This window comes from Heterodontus francisci, chromosome 17, assembly GCF_036365525.1.
Source record: "Heterodontus francisci isolate sHetFra1 chromosome 17, sHetFra1.hap1, whole genome shotgun sequence".
NCBI lineage: Eukaryota > Metazoa > Chordata > Chondrichthyes > Heterodontiformes > Heterodontidae > Heterodontus > Heterodontus francisci.
In genome coordinates, this window is record NC_090387.1 from 32,401,017 (window position 1) to 32,422,612 (window position 21,596).

Genomic DNA, 21,596 nt, shown 5'->3' on the forward strand with positions numbered 1-21,596 from the left:
AAGCTATTTAAATTGATTAACAGCTGTTACTTACCCAACCAATCACCTTGCAGATTTCCCATGATGTCACTGTAAGCCTTTTCTTTCCTCTTTCGAGTCTCAGCGCACGCCGAGAGAGACAGGGAGCAAGACAGAGCCTGCCAGATCAGTTTCCTCGCAGGTCCACCAGTCGCACCTCCACTCCCAGGTATTCTGGACATGTTGTTAGCCTGATTCATAATCCATTACTAGGGAGACTGGCTAGATACAATGGGGAGGAAGGTGGGCATCACCACTCCACTCCCATTAGATGCGAGTATCTTGGTGAATTTTTCCTTGTATTCAGAGATCAGAACTCGGTTCTCCTGCTTGCTGGGGTTATGAAGGATACGCAGTGCCCATTGATAGTATCCCACTTGATGTAAATACACAATGCAATATTCAGAGATTGAAACTCCTGTCTCTGCTCACTGGGGCTGTCTGGACTGGAGCTCGATCCCATATCCTTGCAACTCACAAATAGGAAGCCTACCACTAAACCAAGGGTCACGCCAAATTGGACACTACCATTAAAATGAATATGAAAAAAATCTTGAGTAATTCTGAAAATAAATTACTCTACATCAGTTCTGAGAACCCCATCATGCTTGTTATGCAGTTGAACATCAAGCAACTATATTTTTGTTAATTATTGTTTCTCCTTGTGAAAATGTTTTAAATTTAAAACAATGATATTTGCTCATTTTCCTTAAGTTGTGGGTGACTTTTATATGATAGAAGCTGTCTGATTATACAAACATTATGCCAAGAAATGTGTTTTTGTTTTTAAGCAATCTTGATACTAAGCTTCAGTTTCTGTGTGACTTGTATTCAAAACAGAAATTAAAATGAGCCCAGATGAAGCATCAGGAGAGTCAGAGACCTAGAAAGGAAATAATGAAAGACTTACATTTATATAATGCCTTTCACAACCTCAGGACATCCCAAAGTGCTTTACAGCCAATTAAGTACTTTTGAAGTGCAGTCTCCATGGAAATATAGGAAATGGAGAAGCCAAATGGTGCATAGCAAGGTCCTGGCAATAGCAATCTGTTTTTGTGATGTTATTTGAGGGATAGTTATTGGCTGGGACACCAAGGAGAACTCTCCTGCCTATCTTCAAAATAGTGCCATAGGATCTTTTATGTCCACCCGAGAGGGTATAGGGTTATTGGTTGAATGTCTCATCCAAAAGTCAGTACCTTCAACAGTGGAGCACTCCCTCAGTACTGTACTGAAGTGCCAGCCTAGATTATGTGTTCAAGTCTCTGGACTGAACAGTAAGGTTCAAAATAAATCAGTATTAGAAAATGCCAAGGAGAGAGGACAGGCATACAAGAGGTAGGTGGAGAGATAACAAGGAACCACATGGGGTGGGTGGCTAAGGAAGAAGACCAGTGAAAATTTCTGGGTGCAAATTATAACCTAGATATAAAAAGTCATGTTTTTGGTGTTGTAGTTATGCAAAGAGATCATTTCTATACTAACAAAAATAAGTTAGGTATTTTCTGAGGGTTGGGTGAGGAGGAGCTAGGGAGGTGATTGCAGTAGATCAATCTTGGCTCATGGGCAGCAATATTTGTAAAGAGAAATGCCCACCCTGTTAAATCAGGTTGATGTTCAAATCAGATTACCAGGCAACATGCAAGCTGTACGTCAGCAAAATACTGCAGATGCTGGAAACCTGAAATAAAAACAGGAAATGTTGGAAATACTCAGCAGGTCAGTCAACATCTGTGGAAAGAGAAACTGAGTGAACGTTTCAGGTCTGTGACTTTTCATCTTACGGCCAGGAAACAGGAAACTTTTAAAGTGACAGAGGGCATTGGAAGAGTGCCCATCCAATTTCTTTTTGAAATCATTGATTATTTCCACTTTCACCACCCTCGTGGGCACAGAGGTCCAGGTCATTACCCCTCACTGCATAAAAAAGTTCTCTCTCAAATTCTCCCTGCATCTCTTGCCCAAAACCTTCAATCTGTGTCCCCTCCTTGTGCCATCAGTTAATGGGAACAGTTTTTCCTTGCTAACTTATCTCAGCCTGTCATAATCTTGTACACCTCTATCAAATCTACCCTCAATCTCCTTTGCTCCAAGGAGAACAACCCCGGCTTTTCCAACCTAAACTTGTAACTAAAATCTCCCATCCCTGGAATCATTTTGGTAAATCTCCCCTGCACCCTTCCGAGGACCCTCATATCCTTCCTAAAGTGTGGTGACCAGAACTGGACGCAATACTCTAGTTGGGGCCTAATCAGAGCTTTATAAAGGTTCAGTATAATTTCCCTGCTTTTATATTCAATACCTCTATTTATGAAGCCCAAGATCCCATATGCTTTGCTAACCACTCTCTCAATATGTCCTGCCACCTTCAAAGATCGATGCACATACACCCCCCGGTGCTGTTCCTGCACATTCTTTAGAACTGTGCCATTAAGTCTATAATACCTCACCCTATCCCTTCTGTCAAAATGCATTACCTTACACTAGGCTGTACTAAATTCCATCTGCCACTTGTCTTCCCATTCTGCTAGCCTATCTATGTCCTGTTGCAGGCGATTTGTATCATCCTCACTGTTTGCCACTCCTCCAAATTTGGTATCACTGGCAAATTTTGAAATTCTATTGTGTTCCAAGATCCAAGTCATTTATATATAGCAAAAAAAGCAGTGGTCCTAGCACTGACCCTTGGGAAATGCCACTGTCTATGATCCGCCAGTCTGAAAAACAACCATTTATCATGACTCTCCATTTTCTCTCCTTCAGACAATTTTTTTTTATCCAATTAGACACTGACAGTCCTATTCCATGAGCCTCAATTTTGATAACCAGCCTTTTATGTGACACCTTATCAAATGCTTTCTTAAAATCCATATAGACATCATCTGTTGTATTCCCTTCATCAACCTTCTCTGTTACTTCATCAAAAAATTCAATTAGATTAATCAAGCATGATCTGTTCTTTACAAATCTGTGCTTGCTCTCCTTAATTAACTCAAACCTCTCCAAGTGGCTGTTGACTTTTTTCCATGATTATTGTTTGTAAAACCTTGCCCACCATTGATATTAAACTAACTGGCCTATAGTTGCTAGGACCGTCCTTACACCCTTTCTTGAATAAGGGTGTCACATTTACCACTCTCCAATCCTCTGGCACCTCCCCCATATCTAGGGAAGATTGGAAGATCATGGCAAGCCCTTCCACTATCTGCACCCCAACTTCCTTTAGCAACCTGGGATGCAAACCATCTGGACCAGGTGGCTTATCCACTCTAAGCATAACTGGCCTTTTCAGCACATCCTCCCTCTAACCATTGCCACTACTCTCTCCGCTTCTACTCATATTTTGTCAGATTCCTCTTCCTTAGTAAATACCTATACAAAGTACTCAATAAGTATTCTAGCCTTGCCCTGCACCTCTAAGTATATATTACCGTTAGGCTCCACTCTACCTCTTAATATCTGCTTACTATTTACATGCTGATAGAAGATTTTTAGGTTCTCTTTTATGTTAATTGCCATTCTATTCTCATATCCTCTCTTAGCCAGTCTTATCTTCCTCTTCAATTCCCCTGTTAATTTACTGTATTTGGCCTGGTTCTCACTTGAAGAATTCGCATGACACACATCATACATCCTTTTTTGTTTCATCATAATCTACTGTCTCCCTTGTCATCCAAGGAGCTCTGTTTTTGGTTCCCCTGCCTTCACCTTTGTTGAAATGTACCTAGTCCGTACCTGAAGCATCTCTTCCTTAAAGATAGCCATTGCTCGGTTAAAGTTTTTCTGTCAGTCTTTGGTTCCATTTTAGCCTGGCTAGATCCCTTCTCATCCCATTGAAATTAGTCCTCTTCCAATCTAGATGTTCTACCACATATCATTCCTTGCTTTCCTGCATTACAAGTCTAAATCTTATGATACAATGATCATTCTTCACCAAGTGCTCCCCTCCAAACACCTGGTCCACTTAGTACACCTCATTTCCCAGCACCAGATCCAGCAATGCCTCCTTTCTAGTTGGGCCAAGAACATACCGATCAAGGAAGTTCTGAACACATTTCAGAATTCTTCGCCCACCTTTCCTTTTACTCTCACATTAATTACACAAATATTGATTGGAACAAAGACCCCCAATATCACGACTCTAAACTTCTTGCACATCTCTGTGATTTCATAGCAGATGTATTTCTCTATCTCTCTCTCACTATTTGGAGATCTGTAGTATACCCCCATGATCATAACCTTTTTTCTTCTGAACTCTAACCAAATAGGCCCCATGGGGGTTTAATTAAGGGCACTTCCTGATCATGGCCGGATTTTCAGTCTAGCGCACGGGGTACCTTTTGCGTCAGGAGGCTATCTTTGAAACCGTGGTGGCCTCCCAGAGGTAGGGGGAGTAGATATCAGAGCTGGAGTCTCCCATCTATTTGGAAATCACTGTTCCATAACTCAGCCGCAACTGCAGAAGTGCCAATTACTGTGGGGGGACTTTCGCCCTGATGTCTGAAGGCCCTAACCCTCCTGGCTCTCTTACTTACCTAATTGGTGACTGGCGACCAGGAATGGAGGCGCCCTTGCACCTCCCTACCTATTTCGGCAGCTGCTCCTCCAACAGTGGGGTTGCTGATGTGTTAGTGCTGGACAGCCTCCTATTGGCCCCCAGACTCAGGAGCCCGTCCTTAATTGGACAGTGCTCCCGGAGGCAGCCAATCCAATTCACTCCATGTGATATCAAGAAATGGCTGAAGGCACTGGATACTTCAAAGGCTATGGGCCCTGACAACATTCCCGCAATAGTACTGAAGACTTGTGCTCCAGCGTTCTCCGTGCCCCTAGCCAAGCTGTTGCAGTACATCTACAACACTGGCATCTACCTGGCTATGTGGAAAATTGCCCAGGTGTCCTGTGCACAAAAAGCAGGACAAATCAACTGCAGAAGTGCCTGTTACAGCAAACCCAGCCATGTCGACCCTGCAAAGTCCTCCTTACTAACATCTGGGGGCTTGTGCCAAAGTTGGGAGAGCTGTCCCACAGACTAATCAAGCAACAGCCTGACATAGTCATACTCATGGAATCATTTACAGACAATGTCCCAGACGCTGCCATCACCATCCCCAGGTATGTCCTGTCCCACCGGCAGGACAGACCTAGTAGAAGTGGCGGCACAGTGGTATACAGTCGGTAGGAAGTTGCCCTGGGAGTCCTCAACATCGACTCCGGACCCCATGAAGTCTCATAGTATCAGGTCAAACATGGAAAAGGAAATCTCCTATAGATAACCACCTACCGCCCTCCCTCAGCTGATGAATCAATACTGCTCCATGTTAATCACCACTTGGAGAAAGCACTGAGGGTGGCAAGGGTGCAGAATGTCCCCTCTCTACTGTTACCATCAAGCCAGGAGACCAATCCTGGTTCAATGAAGAGTGCGGGAGGGCATGCCAGGAGCAGCACCAGGCATACCTCAATGAGATGTCAACCTGGTGAAGCTACAACACAGGACTACTTGTGTGCCAAACTGCGTAAGCAGCATTTGTTAGACAGAGCTAAGCGATCCCATAACCAATGGATCAGATCTAAGGTCTGCTGTCCTGCCACATCCAGCCGTGTATGGTGGCGGATAATGAAACAACTAACTGAATGAGGTGGCTCCACAAATATCCCCATCCTCAATGATGGGGGCGCCCAGCACATCAGTGCGAAAGATAAGGGAAGCATTTGCAACAATCTTCAGCCAGAAGTGCTGAGTTGATGATCCATCTTGGCCTCCTCCTGAAGTCCCCAGCATCACAGATGCCAGACTTCAGCCAATTCGATTCACTCCACGTGATATCAGGAAACGACTGAAGGCACTGGATACTGCAAAGGCTGTGGGCCCTGACAATATTCCAGCAATAGTACTGAAGACCTGTGCTCCAGAACTTGCTGGGCACCAAGCTAAGCTGTTCCAGTATGGCTACAACACTGGCATATACCTGACCAATTACCGCCCCATCAGTCTACTCTCAATCATCAGTAGAGTGATGGAAGGTGGGAAGGTGTTATCGACAGTGCTATCAAGCAGCATTTTCTTAGCAATAATCTGCACATTGACGCTCAGTTTGGGTTCCGCCAGGGCTACTCAGCTCCTGACCTCATTACAGCCTTGGTTCAAACTGGACAAAAGAGCTGAACTCAAGGGGTGAAGTGAGAGTGACTGCCCTTGACATCAAGGCAGCATTTGACAGAGTATGGCATCAAGAAGCCCTAGCAAAACTGAAGTGAATGGGAATCAGGGGGAAAATTATCTGATGATTGGAGTCACACCTAGCGCAAAGGAAGATGGTCATGGTTGCTGGAGGTCAATCATCTCAGCTCCAGGACATCATTGCAGGAGTTCCTCAGGATAGTGTCCTAGACCCAACCATCTTCAGCTGCTTCATCAATGATCTTCTTTCAATCATAAGGTCAGAAGTGGGGATGTTCGCTGATGATTGCACAATGTTTAGCAGCATTCACGACTCCTCGGATACTAAAGCAGTCCGTGTAAAAATGCAGCAAGACCTGGACAACATCCAGGCTTGGGCTGATAAGTGGCAAGTAACATTTGCGCCACACAAGTGCCAGGCAATGACCATCTCCAACAAGACAGAATCTAACCTTCTCTCCTTGACATTCAATGGCATTACCATTGCTGAATCCCGCACTATCAACATCCTAGGGGCTACCATGGACCAGAAACTGAACTGAAATGAGGAGAATTTATTTATGAAAAAATGGGCGGCACAGTGGCGCAGTGGTTAGCACCGCAGCCTCACAGCTCCAGGGACCCGGGTTCGATTCCGGGTACTGCCTGTGTGGAGTTTGCAAGTTCTCCCTGTGTCTGCGTGGGTTTTCTCCGGGTGCTCCGGTTTCCTCCCACAAGCCAAAAGACTTGCAGGTTGATAGGTAAATTGGCCATTATAAATTGTCACTAGTATAGGTAGGTGGTAGGGAAATATAGAGACAGGTGGGGATGTTTGGTAGGAATATGGGATTAGTGCAGGATTAGTATAAATGGGTGGTTGATGTTCGGCACAGACTCGGTGGGCCGAAGGGCCTGTTTCAGTGCTGTATCTCTAATCATATAAATACTGTGGCTACAAGAGCAGGTCAGAGGTTAGAAATCCTGTGGTGAGTAACTCACCACCTGACTCCCCAAAGCCTGTCCACCATCTACAAGGCCCAAGTCAGGAGTGTGATGGAATAATCTCCATTTGCCTGGAGGGGTGCAGCTCCAACAACGCTCAAGAAGCTCGACACCATCCAGGCCAAAGAAGCCCGCTTGATTGGCACCCCATCTACAAACATTCACTCCCTCTACCTCCGACGCACAGTAGCAGCAGTGTGTACCATCTATAAGGGCCTAGGACACTACCATGAGGAACTCCTGCAGTGATGCTCTGGAGCTGAGATGATTGACCTCCAACAGCCACAACCATCTTCCTCTGCGTTAGGTATGACTCCAACTAGCGGAGTATTTTCCCCTGATTCCCATTCACTTCTATTTTGCTAGGGCTCCTTGATGCCATGATCGGATGCACTGCAGCAATGCACCAAGGCTCCTTCAACAGCACCTTCCAAACTCACAACCTCTACCAACTAGAAGGACTAGGGCAGCAAATGCATGGGACCACCACCACCTGCAAGTTGCCCTCCAAGTCATACACTATCCTGACTTGAAACTATATCACTGTTCCTTCACTGTCGCTGGGTCAAAATCCTGGAATTCCCTTCCGAACAGCATTGTGGGTGTGCCTACCTCACATGGACTGCAGCGGTTCAAGATGGCAGCTCACCACCACCTTCTCAAGGGCAATTAGGGATGGGCAATAAATGCTGGCCTAGCCAACGACCCCCACATCCCAGGAATGAATTTTTAAAAATCCAAGCCAGCCAACTGCTGCCCTATCAATCTGCTCCCAATCACCAGCAAAGTGATGGAAGGGGTCATTGACGGTGTTATCAAGCAGCACTTGCTCAGCAATAAGCTGCTCACTGACACTCAGTTTGAGGTGAGGTGAGAGTGACTGCCCTTGACATCAAGGCAGCATTTGACAGAGTATGGCATCAAGGAGCCCTAGCAAAACTGGAGTCAATGGAAATCCAGAGGAAATGTCTATGCTGGTTGGAGTCATACCTAATGCAAAGGAAGATGGTTATGGTTGTTGGAGGTCAATCATCTCCACTCCAGGACATCACTGCAGGAGTTCCTCAGGGTAGTGTCCTAGACCCAACTATCTTCAGCTGCTTCATCAATGACCTTCCTTCAATCATAAGGTCAGAAGTGGGGATGTTCGCTGATGATTGCACAATGTTCAGCAGCATTCGCGACGACTCAGATACTGAAGCAGCCCATGTCCATATGCAACAAGACCTGGACAACATCCAGGCTTGGACTGATAAGTAGCAAGTAACATTCGTGCCACACAAGTGCCAGACAATGTCTTTCTCAAACAAGAAAGAATCTAACCATATCCCCTTGACATTCAATGGCATTACCATTGCTGAATCCCCCACTATCAACATACTGGGGGTCACCATTGACCAGAAACTGAACTGGACCAGCCACATAAATGCTGTGTCTACAAGAGCAGGTCAGAGAATTCTGTGGCGAGTAACACACCTCCTGCCCAGTGCCTGTCCACTATCTACAAGGCACAAGTCAGGAGTGTGATGGAATATTCTCCACTTGCCTCAAGAAGCTCGACAGCATCCAACACAAAGCAGCCCACTTGATTGGCACCCCATCCACAACCTTCAACATTCACTCCCTCCACCATCGATGCACAGTGGCAGCAGTGTGTACCATCTACAAGATGCACTGCAACAACTCACCAAGGTTCCTTCAACAGCACCTTCCAAACCCATGACCTCAACCACAAGGTCAGCAGATGCATGGGATCACCACCACCACCTGCAAGTTCCCCTCCAAGCCACATCCCATCCTGGCTTGGAACGATATCGCCGTTCCTTCACTATCACTGGGTCAAAATCCTGGAACTCCCTTCCTAACAACACTGTTGGTGTACCTATACACCAAGGACTGCAGCAGTTCAAGTGGCAGCTAAACACCACCTTCTCAAGGGCAATTAGGGATGGGCAATAAATGCAGGCCCAGCCAGCAACGCCCACATCCCATAAAAAAAAATTTAAAAATTGGCCACCACTTTCAAAATCAGCCTCCGGGACCCGCAGCTGGCATTTGTGGGTTCCCAACCCTCATTTCATCCTGATGGTGGGATCAGGACCTGGGAATGAAAATTCAGCCCTCTGTTTCTCTTTCCACCGATGCTGCCTGACCTGCTGAGTAGTTCCAGCATTTTCTATTTATAATAAAGAATGCGATGCTTACCAGAACCTTTAATAGACAATTTTAAGAAAGCCCTATGAAATGCAGTTTGTAGCTGCAATTTGCAGAGTTAAACATTGTATACTCCAGAAACTTTGTGATTTTTCACTGGTTAATTTTATGCTCCTAGTCACTCCAATAATTGGAAGTGCAGCTGATCTTTAAAAGAAAACTAAAAGTGTATAGGTTAGGAATTACAAAATTTAAAATGGTGTTGTACAGTACACCAATACATTAAATCTTTCATATATGAAGGTGCAAGTGAAACCCAGGAGACAATCCCTGAGGTGACACAGTCCAGAAAAATAGATTTTTAATTTGACCATGCAGATTAGTGCAAACTGTCTGTTACTGTTGCATACACAAGCACACCACAATAATCCACAAGAACAAATTGAACAACCAGTTTAAGGTCACTGTGAATTATAGTTTTTCTACTGGCGAGCCAATTTATGCAGAATGTTGTGAAGGATCTGATATCAGGGCAAACAGAAGAAAGACTTCTGAAAGAGTATATTATTTACATGTTTAGATTTATATCCCCCTGAGTAAATCTAGCCAAAGAGTACAATTTGATAGTAGAACGGGAGGGAGTGCCAATTATTTGCCTTTACGTTTATCAGAGTGATTGCAAGTGCATTAAAACTTAACCCCTAAAGGAATGTGGTTCAGTTGTGAAACTCTCAGCTCCTATGTACTTTAAACATTTTCTTCATGCAGATTAGCCTAGTGAAAGCCTAACTATTCCTACATAATCCATATAACATACTGGCAACCTGATGTAACAAATGGTTTGATATATATTTCAAGGTGTGTACAAGCATTTGTGAATCGCAAATTGGTTTAAACACTGAATGTTAAATTATTCTTGTCACAAGTAGTATATAAATTTTACCTTTTTTCTCAATCTTGAAAAATCAAGAGTACTGCAGAAGATACGGTAGATAATACCCATCTCACTCAAAGTCCTAGAATATGTGCTGCAGTGAATGATTTACTAAGCCTGCTGTAATATGCAGTATCAGGAATAGTCAAAAATGAATGCACAGTTCAAATAAAAGCTTTTTTTCCCCTTTTTCTTGTCAATTTTGTAGCACAGATTCTAAATCCTCGCCTAGCCTAAAGGCATTAACATGTTGCTGGGGGATGTTTCCAAGTATTGTACCCAAGTGACCATTTTTGATGCATGAGGCTAGATAAGGATTAATGACAGGAATAACTCAATAGAAATCTCTATTCCTTTGTGAACTGTACACCAAGCCATTCTTGCACAGATCTGCCACAATAATATTTCTGCAGTTCATTGATACAAGGTGTGTCAAAATGTATCACCTTGTCACACAATTTGGTAAAGATACAAAAGTTTTCTAAACTTTTTTTTCATAAAGACAGTGTTTTAATAGGATACATTTCATTTCAGCGAGAGAGGCACATAAGAATTCACCATCTTATACGTATTATGATGTGTTTTTTTTATTATTCGTTCAAGAGATGTGGGCATTGCTGGTGAAGCCAGCATTTATTTCCCATTCCTAATTGTCCTTGAGAAACTGAGTAGCTTGCTAGCCCATTTCAGAGGGCATTTTAAGAGTCAACCACATCGCTGTGTGTCTGGAGTCACGTGTAGGCTAGACCAAGTAAGTTCAGCAGATTTCCATCCCTAAAGGACATTAGTGAACCAGATGGGTTTTTACAACAATCGACAATGGTTTATAGTCTCCATTAGATTAGTTTTTTAATTCCAGATTTTAAAAAAAATTTCTCCATATGATAGTTAATCTTTAAACCATGCTTTTTTTGTTTAATGTTATACAATGTTATATGCACTTTGAAAGCTGAAAAGGCCCTTAAATAACGAAAAGTTCAACTACTTTAAAATTTAGTCAACATATCTCATCCATTAGTTGACATTTTCTCTGATTGTTATAGTGGTTTTCACACCTATGTCACTATTGTCATGACAACAATGACAATATGTAGAGTCATACAAAGTGAGTTTTTTACCCCTCAGTATTACCATACATTGAGCTTCCTATCTTACGTATAGCAGAGGTTGCCTGCTGTTGAATACATGTTAAATACAAACTTATCCCACCTGTACAAGGGAAGGACAGGGTATGCTTGTATATTGCATATTAATGGCAATAAAGCAATGTTGTGTGTGTGTTTTAATTTTTTTTCAAGCAAGTAAACTTGGCCTAGAAATCAGGAAATCGGGCCTGCACTAGAATGGGCATTGGGTCTCCCTTACATTAGAACAGGAAAGGGAGGTGATCGGCAGGGGGAGGGTGGTGGTGGTGGTGGTTAGATGATTTGGAGACGGTGGCAATTGAGGGAGGTCAAGATTGTAATCGGGAGGGATAGTGAGCGGTGACCACATAATGGCCAACAGAGGCCTGTCACTGTATTGTGGAGCACTCCTGCATGACCCTATGCTCCACACCAGTCTCCACCTACTCTATCTACTTCATCTCCCCGATCGACATATCCTTCTATTCCTTTCTCCCTCATATAATTATCTAACTTTGGGCTGATCCAATTGGAAAATGCAGTTCAGCGCACTTGGTTGCACTGTCACTTCTGAGTCAGAAGGTTGTGGGTTGGAGCCAAATCATCTGGACTGTAGTATATTATCTAAGTTGATAATCCATTGTAGTCCTTGGGGAGTGTTGTGCTATTGGAGATGCTGTCCTTCACCAAAAATGTTAAACTGAAGTCCTGCTGTCCTGTCTGCTTAAGTCTATGTTAAATATCCCTTGGCACTATTGAAAGAGCAGGGGGTTCATACGAACATACAAATTAGGAGCAGGAGTAGGCCACTTGGCCCCTCAAGCCTGCTTCGCCATTCAACAAGATCATGGCTGATCTGATTGTAACCTCAACTCCACATTCCCGCCTATCCCTGATAACCTTTCACCCCCTTGCTTATCAAGAATCTATCTACCCCTGCCTTAAAAATATTCAAAGACTCTGCTTCCACAGCCTTTTGAGGAAGAGAGTTCAAAAGACTCACAACCCTCAGAGAAAAATTTCTCCTCATCTCTGTCTTAAATTGGTAACCCCTTATTTTTAAACAGTGACCCCTGGTTCTAGATTCTCCCACAAGGGGAAAAATCTTTTCCACATCCACCCTGTCAAGACCCCTCAGGATCTTATATGTTTCAATCAAGTTGTCTCTTACTCTTCTAAACTCCAGCGATACAAGCCTAGCCTGTCCAACCTTTCCTCATAAGACAACCCGCCCATTTCAGGTATTAGTCTAGTAAACCTTCTCTGAACTGCTTCCAACGTGTTTACATCCATTCTTAAATAAGGAGACCAATACTGCACACAGAACTCCAGATGTGATCTCGCCAATGCCCTGTATAACTGAAGCATAACCTCCCTACTTTTGTATTCAATTCCCCTTGTAATAAACGATAACATTCTATTCGCTTTCCTAATTTCGTGCTATACCTGCTAACTAACCTTTTGCAATTAATGTACTAGGACATTCAGATCCCTATGCATCTCAAAGCTCTGCAATCTCTCAGCATTTAGATGCTTCTTTTATATTCTTCCTGCCAAAATGGACAATTTCACTTTTTCCCACATTATACTCCACTTGCCAGATCTTTGCCCACTCACTTAACCTATCTATATCCTTTTGTAGCCTCCTTGTATCCTCTTCACAACATATTTTCCTACCTTTCTTTTTGTCATCAGCAAATTTAGCAACCATACCTTTGGTCCCTTCATCCAAGTCATTTGTATAAATTGTAAAAGTTGAGGCCCCAGCACTGATCCCTGTGGCACACCACTTGTTACATCTTCCTAACCAGAAAATGATCCATTTATGCCTACTCTCTGTTTCCTGCTGGCTAGCCAATCTTCTATCCATGCCAATATGTTACCCTCTAAACCATGAGCTTTTGCTTTCTGCAATAAACTTTGATGTGGCACCTTATCAAATGCCTTCTGGAAATCTCAGTACATCCACCGGTTCCCCTTTATCCACAGCACTTATTACTTCTTCAAAGAACTCCAAAAAATTGGTAGAACATGATTTCCATTTCACAAAACCCTCAGTGTCCGGGCCAACATTCCTTCCTGAATACCAAGAAAACCCAGCTTTACTGATCATTCATCTCAATGCTGTTTGTGGAATATTGCTAATGCTGCACAGTTGCTGTTTTTACCTATATATTAATCATTGCACTCCAAGTTCAGTATATGAAGTGTTTTGAGGCAATTTGACATGATATGGCTGTTTGCTTTTTTATTAAGAACCATGGGACAAATGATCCCCTGCAGTATTTTGGGTAAAAATTCCCAAGTAATGAATAATCCACAGGCAAACTATCCTTTTTTCTGCATTATTTAGCAGCTATAACTTAACTACCAAATGTTAAATGAAATTAATAGTCAGTAAAGAATTCATCAAACGTCAGGAGAATGTTATAGGTCACTGATAAAACGGAATAAAATATAGTTTAAATTTTTATTCAGTAACCTTTGTGAATGTGGATTGATTCAGTAACAATGGTCTGCTAAACCTCTTGTAACTTCTTTATTTCTATCTTACAGATGAATTCACCACATCCCCAGTTGCAACTGCATTCTCTGGAGAGGAACCCGTAGTGATTTTGAAAATGACATGGGATTCAATTTTTCCCAGGTGCCAATGTTCAAGGAGCGTGACAAAGACCAGAAGTCAGTCTGTGGAGGAAGCCACTTCCAGGAAAGTAAGCTCCAAAGAAAATTATCTAACAAAGGTGCCGAACAATGACTTGAAGGAGGGATGAGACACTTTAAGTGTAGTGAACAGTAACTGGACTCTCAACCTGCCCATTTCCAGACATAGACAAGAACAGTAATTATCATCAGGACTATGGGCAGTGAACAGACTGTACAGACTAATTTATGGCATGAAATAATGACATTGTGCTGAATTTTATGAGTGCGCCGCAATTGCAGCAGCACGCTCTCATCTCAGCAGTCTTCAGGCGCGGATGTGCCATCGCTGAGCTCCTGCGATATTTCGCGTGGAGATTCATTTAAATGGAGAGGGCGGAGTGGCCACCCCCTCTATGTCATTGGAGGTGGTCGCTCCATCCCCGGAAATGGCGTCCGGCGCCACCGCACAGGTGCTGGTGCCATTTTTAAACGGCTTCAAGCCCTTAGAGAAGATTTGCATTTTTAAAGTTCAATTACTGTGCATTTTATTTTTAAAAAATAAATAAAGGCTGGAGGCCCTTTCCCAACCACCCCCCCCCCCAATGTTTTTTTTGGGCCTATATGATGAAAATAAACTTTATTCCCAACCCAAACATTCCCTCCCCCAACCCCATAACATTTGCCCTTCATCCCCACAGCCAATAAAAAGTGTTTCTCCTACGCCACCCCTTCCCCCCACCCCGCCCCCCCCACCCACTACTGGCCCTGATAATTTCACTCCTCCACCCATCCCCACTACAGTCACGCCTCGGAGTTCTGAAGGCGTGGGAGTTCCGGCCAGCAGCCGGAATATCAGCGTGGGATGGCTGCCAGGACAAGGTGGGTTCATTTGCATTCATTAATCTTTATTAACATATGGAAATGAAGGGCGCAGCACTGAGGCCTCACCACCGCCAGTAAAATGCGGCAGGGTCTTCCTGGCGTCAGGGGTTGTGGCGGGCCTTTCCCGGAAGAATTTTCCGGACCCCCTCCGCAACCCCTGATGCCAGAGGGCTAATAAAATTCAGCCCATTATCAGATTGCATGGCATTATCCAAATAGTCTGGATTTAGCTGAGGAGGTTGATGCCACCAGTCAATCTGTTTACTACATTAATGTCTCAAAACTCTTCACCCTCCTCCACAGCACATGAATATTCTAGCAAGAGCTCCATGGCCTACTGAGTAGGATTGAAGGAACTGTTTCAAGTTATTCTCTGGCTGATGTGTCATTTTTCTTTGAGACCTACATTGTAGGTATGTTTTTTTACACAATTGGGTTGAATTTACTTTTCCTTCATTACTTTTCTACATAGTTTTGAATACCAAGGTAAGCAAGAACACAAGACCACAAGAAATAGGCTGGGGTAGAGAATTCCAAGGATTCACAACTCTTTGAGTGAAGTAATTTCTCCTCATCTTAGTTCTAAATGATCGGCCCCTTACCCTGAGACTGTACCACCATGTTTTAGATTCCCTGACTATTGCAAACAATCTCAGTATCTACCCCATCCAGCTCCTTCAGAATCTTGTATGTTTCAATGAGATCACCTCTCATTCTTCTAAACTCCAAAGAGTATAGGCCCAATTTGCTCAGTCTCTCATCATAGGACAATACCGCAGGGATCAATTTAGTGAACTTTCGCTGTACCGCCTGTAAAGCAAGTATATTCTTAAACACGAAGACAAAAACTGCACACTGTACTCCAGATATGGTCGCACCAAAACCCTGTACAATTGTAGCAAGCGATTTTAGTTTGTTTTTTTAAAATCATATATACAATTATGATAAATTTTATTTTTTTATTGCATAAATGTAAAATAAGTATTTTTCACATTACTTCCAATCTCTTTTCTTTATGCAGGTGACCAGTTACTACTTTGAAACAAAACAAAATGCTGCTAGGTATCTTACTTAAGCCAAAACTTCCCTCATGTATCAATAAAGACTAAAAAGAAAGAATTGTATTTACATAGTCTCTTTCACAACCTCAGCATGTCCCAAAATGCTTTACAGCAATGAAGATCCATTTGAAGTATAGTCACTTTTGTAATGTAGGAAATGCAGCAGCCAATTTGCACACACCAAGCTCCTAGAAATTGCAATGTGATTCAGGTTTAAAACCCTTGGGTTCTAACTTTATTTAGGAAGTTGCTCTCGTGTTGATTCACTTTTAAATAAAAGTACTGCATACTGTCTAATCATGATAGAATTTTTTGAGCCCCCTTTTGAAGAAATGTCTTAAATATAATAAAATGTACCAGCAACTACTGCAGTACTGATAATTACTGGAAGTTTTGCATTTTTGGCAGCAGTAACAGAATGTAATCAATCGAAAATATCTGGTATAACATTACTAAACACAGGACATTGCAGAAGTAAATTACATGATATCACTGATGACTGTTGCCGCTTGGGGAAAGGTCGAGTTTAATAGTGTTAGCATTTATGTAAGATGCTGTGTGACCAATGAGCTATCCCAGAATGTCAGTAGTTTAATCATAGAGCAAATGGGGTTGCAAAACCCTACTGTTTGCCAAATGTACAAAACTGTTTGATTAGATTTAGATTAGAGATACAGCACTGAAACAGGCCCTTCGGCCCACCGAGTCTGTGCCGACCATCAACCACCCATTTATACTAATCCCACACTACCATATTCCTACCAAACATCCTCACCTGTCCCTATATTTCCCTACCACCTACCTATACTAGTGACAATTTATAATGGCCAATTTACCTATCAACCTGCAAGTCTTTTGGCTTGTGGGAGGAAACCGGAGCACCCGGAGAAAACCCACGCAGACACAGGTAGAACTTGCAAACTCCACACAGGCAGTACCCAGAATCGAACCCGGGTCCCTGGAGCTATGAGGCTGCAGTGCTAACCACTGTGCCACTGTGTGACCTCATTATTAATGTTATTTCCTATAATACTCCATTAGAAAAAAGCTCTTAGTTATTAAGTTACAAGACTGATTTCTCATTAATAGTTTATTACATCCTTTCACCCACAAATTGTTGTATTAAAGGTCACAATTGAGAATTACATGGACAGGAGCACACGAGGTGTTTGAAGCAGTAGGGGATAGTTGTTTTATGATTTTATTCCAGAGGGAAGGGAGAAGAGTAAGAGGAGAATATTAAGGTACTTTTCCAGATGGGAACAGGGTGTAGCAGACCAAAAGATTATGGTGCTGTATTTATTGTCCTAGTCTTACTCATTGACATTTTCCTGGGACCTCCAAATGGATGGCCCAGTTTCAGAAATAAGCCTCATTCTAATCCACTAATCGGGGTTCTATGATATACATAGACAAAATACATCACAATTTTAGGACCAATGAGGTGTAGCATTGCACCCACTGCTACCCTAAATGTAATGCTGCAAATCCTGTTAAGTTTTTGTCTTTTACTAACATTTTTATGGGACCAGGAGGAGCATGAATGGGGCTGGCCAGCCTTATACAAACAGCTTAGATCTCTCCCCAGGGATTTCAGGTGGTCTGCACAAGTGCTCCTGCTGTGGTCCACCTGAGATCCACCTACAGTTAAAATCAAGGTGTGTAACGATGTCAGGTCTCACTCAATGATGCAATCTAACTGAAGCACTTAAATAACTGGACTTCAGTTCAAGCAATCATTCAGGCATGTGAATAAAAACTAATTATTTATGAAGTTATTGAAATCAAAATGTTACATTTTAATACAACTGTTTTTGCACCCAGCTCCATTAGGTTATACACTCATTCAGATGTAGCTGGTTTTAAAGTTCATGGAAGCAGCCCTACCTTTAACATCAATACACATGGGAATTACATGATAATGTTACATTTGTGATAATGCTCAAGTTATGACCTCTTTCTAATAATCTTTCTGCCTCCCTGTGTGACCTCATTATTAATGTTATTTCCTATAATACTCCATTAGAAAAAAGCTCTTAGTTATTAAGTTACAAGACTGATTTCTCATTAATAGTTTATTACATCCTTTCACCCACAAATTGTTGCAGTTTCTGACAATTTATAGGCATTAAATATCACATAATCCATCCAAGAAAAATCAAATCAATAATGGGAAGGAATTCAGATCCTTAAATTGCACAACTTTTCAACATATGGATAACTGGCATATCACTGGGAATATCTACTGCTGCATCAGTTCAGTACTCTGTGCTTAACAGGAACAATTGTAAAAGAAAAGGTTTTCTCTTTTACAAAGATCTTTCTATTAAGAGGGTTCCCACTGTAAATGTAAGAAGTGTACAGTAGAACAGATATTTTTTGGAAAGCAAAACACACTTTGCACTCATTGGGGTAGATATTGGTATGTATTGCACAAATTTTCCAGCATAAAACGGATGCAAAGTGTATCAATTTAGCGATGGGATTGCCTACATCCAATCTGCAAACCTTTTAATCTGGAAGAAAGAATATGATCAACTGAGCCAAGATGGCAAACAGTACTAAGGAATCTTCTTTACATCACTTGTCACAGAGAATAGGAGTTCTGCTTCAACCATCTTTGTCATTAAAAAACAAACAAATTGAAAGTGAATGTGTTCAAAGTATTCCAGTAGTGGCAGCTTAATAATAATGAGCTGTCCCTGATTAAGTATGATAGGATATACCTTCAATCATGAGATCCTACCCTGGGGCAGGAAGATTATTGGAAACAGGTCACAGCTTGAACTTTAATACAAACATAATATTGGTCTGCAATTATATACAAAATTATGTCAGGCTGCTTTCTTGAACTTGAAAAACCAAATGCAATTCAATGACTCAACTCATGGAGGTGTGTTGAAAAGGTTTGTAAGAGTAAGCAATAATATTAAAACAGGAATGGACTGAAACTCCACTTCAATGGAGACACAAAACAGACAGTGGAAGATCATCTGCCTGTGACACACCCTGCTTGATAAGCCTTCAAGTTCCCATTGACATCAACAGATAAAAGAAATTGGACGGAATGTATAACAGTCAGTTGATATGCTACCAGCCAGCTGCGCCCCTGACAAATTTGAATTTCACCCCCAAAGATTTGAATAGGAAGGAAAATTAGAGTTCGTAATATTTATTTAGAATGACAAAAAAGACTTTATGGGGAGTCAGCTAAATCAACCATCACTAAGAAGGAAGACAAGAAATGCTGGAAATACTCAGCAGGTCTGGCAGCATCGGTGGAGAGAGAAGCAGAGTTAATGTTTCAGGTCAGTGACCCTTCATCAGAACTAGCAGATATTAGAAATGTGAAAGGTTTTAAGCAAGTAAAGCGGGGTGGGGCAAGAGATAACAAAGGAGAAGGTCACAGAGAATAACTGACCAAAAGGTCATGGAGCAAAGGCAAACAATATGTTAATGGTGTGTTGAAAGACAAAGCATTAGTAAAGATGGGGTGTTAATGGACTGAAAACTGAACAGCCACAAGTACAAAGATGAAAAAAAAACAGTGGGTAGGCAAACTGAACAAACTAAGATAAAATAAAATAAACACAAAAAATATAAAAAAGAAATAAAAAAATAACTAAACATAAAAGTAAAATGGGGGGCCCGTCATGCTCTGAAATGATTGAACTCAATGTTCAGTCCGGCAGGCTGTAGTGTACCTAATCGATGAATGAGATGCTGTTCCTCAAGCTTGCGTTGATGTTCACTGGAACACTGCCTCAATCCCAGGACAGAGATGTGAGCAGGGGGGAGTGTTGAAATGGCAAGCAACCAGAAGCTCGGGGTCATGGTTTCGGACTGAGCAGAGGTGTTCCGCAAAGCGGTCACCCAGTCTGTGTTTGGTCTCCCCAATGTAGAGGAGACCACACTGAGCAGCGAATACAGTATACTACATTGATAGAAGTACAAGTAAATTACTGCTTCACCTGAAAGAAGTGTTTGGGGCTGGGATAGTGAGGAGAGAGGAGGTAAATGGGCAGGTATTACACCTCCTGTGATTGCAGGGGAAGGTGCCGTGGGAAGGAGACAAGGTGGTGGGGGTAATGGAGGAGTGGACCAGGGTGTCGCGGAGGGAACGATCCCTTTGGAATGCTGACAGGGGAAGGGAAGATGCATTTGGTCGTGGCATCACGCTGGAGGTGGCGGAAAATGATCCTTTGGATATGGAGTCTGATGGGGTGGAAAGTGAGGACAAGGGGAACCCTGTCACGGATCTGGGAGGGAGGGGAAGGGGTGAGGGTAGAGGTGCGGGAAATGGCCGGACACGGTTAACGGCCCTGTCAACCACAGTGGGGGGGCAATCCTGGGTTGAGGAAAAAGGAAGCCATATTAGAAGCGGTCATGGAAGGTAGCATCATCAGAGCAGATGCGTCGGAGACCTCCGCTCAGTCCGAAAGCATAACCCCAAGCTTCAGGTTGCTTGCCATTTCAGCACTCCCCCCTGCTCTCATGCTCACATCTCTGTCCTAGGATTGCTACAGTGTTCCGGTGAACATCAATGCAAGCTCAAGGAACAGCATCTCAGTTACTAATTAGGTACACTACAGCCTGCCGCACTGAACATTGAGTTCAATAATTTCAGAGCATGACTGGCCCCCCATTTTACTTTTATGTTTAGTTATTTTTTCTTTTTTTTGTGCTTATTTTATTTTATTTTATCTTAGTTTGTTCAGTTTGCCTACCCACTGTTTTTTCATATTTGTACTTGTGGCTGTTCAGTTTTCAGTCCATTAACACCCCATCTTTACTAATGCTTTGTCTTTCAAAACACCATTAACATATTGTTTGCCTTTGCTCCATGACCTTCTGGTCGGTTATTCTCTGTGACCTTGTCCTATCTACACCTCCTTTGTTATCTCTTGCCTCACCACCGCTTTACTTGCTTAAAACCTTTCACATTTCTAATATCTGCTAGTTCTGATGAAGGGTCACTGACCTGAAACATTAACTCTGCTTCTCTCTCCACAGATGCTGCCAGACCTGCTGAGTATTTCAAGCATTTCTTGTTTTTATTTCAGATCTCCATCATCTGCAGTATTTTGCCGTTTCTAAGAAGGAAGATCTGCCCTGAACAAGTCTCACCTACTTTGCACCTCTTTATTTTATCTTTTCTTTTTCACATTCTTTCATGGTTGAAACTATTTTGTGAAATTATAATTCATACAAATAAGATCTTTTATTCGAATAGGGTATAGAGCTATAATGAGAACCATATAGTAATGTGATGAAACCTATATGAAGGAATATATGATATAGGGTAACACCACCACCTGCAAGTTCCCCTCCAAGCCGTACACCATCCTGACTTGGAACTATATCGCTGTTCCTTCACTGTCGCTGGGTCAAAATCCTGGAACTCCCTTCGTAATAGCACTGTGGATGTACCTACATCACATGGATTGCTGCGGTTCAAGAAGGCGGCTCACAACCACCTTTTCAAGGGCAATTAGGGATGGATAATAAATGTTGCCCTAGCCAGCATTGCCCACATTCCATAAAAGAATACAAAATAGTATTTGCAGAGTATGAATTAAATTGGTTACAGTTCACGTAACTAGACTCAA

At 42.4% G+C, this 21,596-nt stretch overlaps 1 long non-coding RNA gene across 1 annotated transcript; it reads left to right on the forward strand.

Moving 5' to 3' along the window:
• The first annotated feature begins 98 nt into the window (after positions 1-98).
• On the forward strand, positions 99-16,180 carry LOC137379171 (uncharacterized). Its single transcript, XR_010976754.1, has 3 exons — positions 99-187; positions 13,955-14,112; positions 15,948-16,180. It is a non-coding gene; the product is annotated as an uncharacterized lncRNA (long non-coding RNA).
• The last annotated feature ends 5,416 nt before the right edge of the window (positions 16,181-21,596 follow it).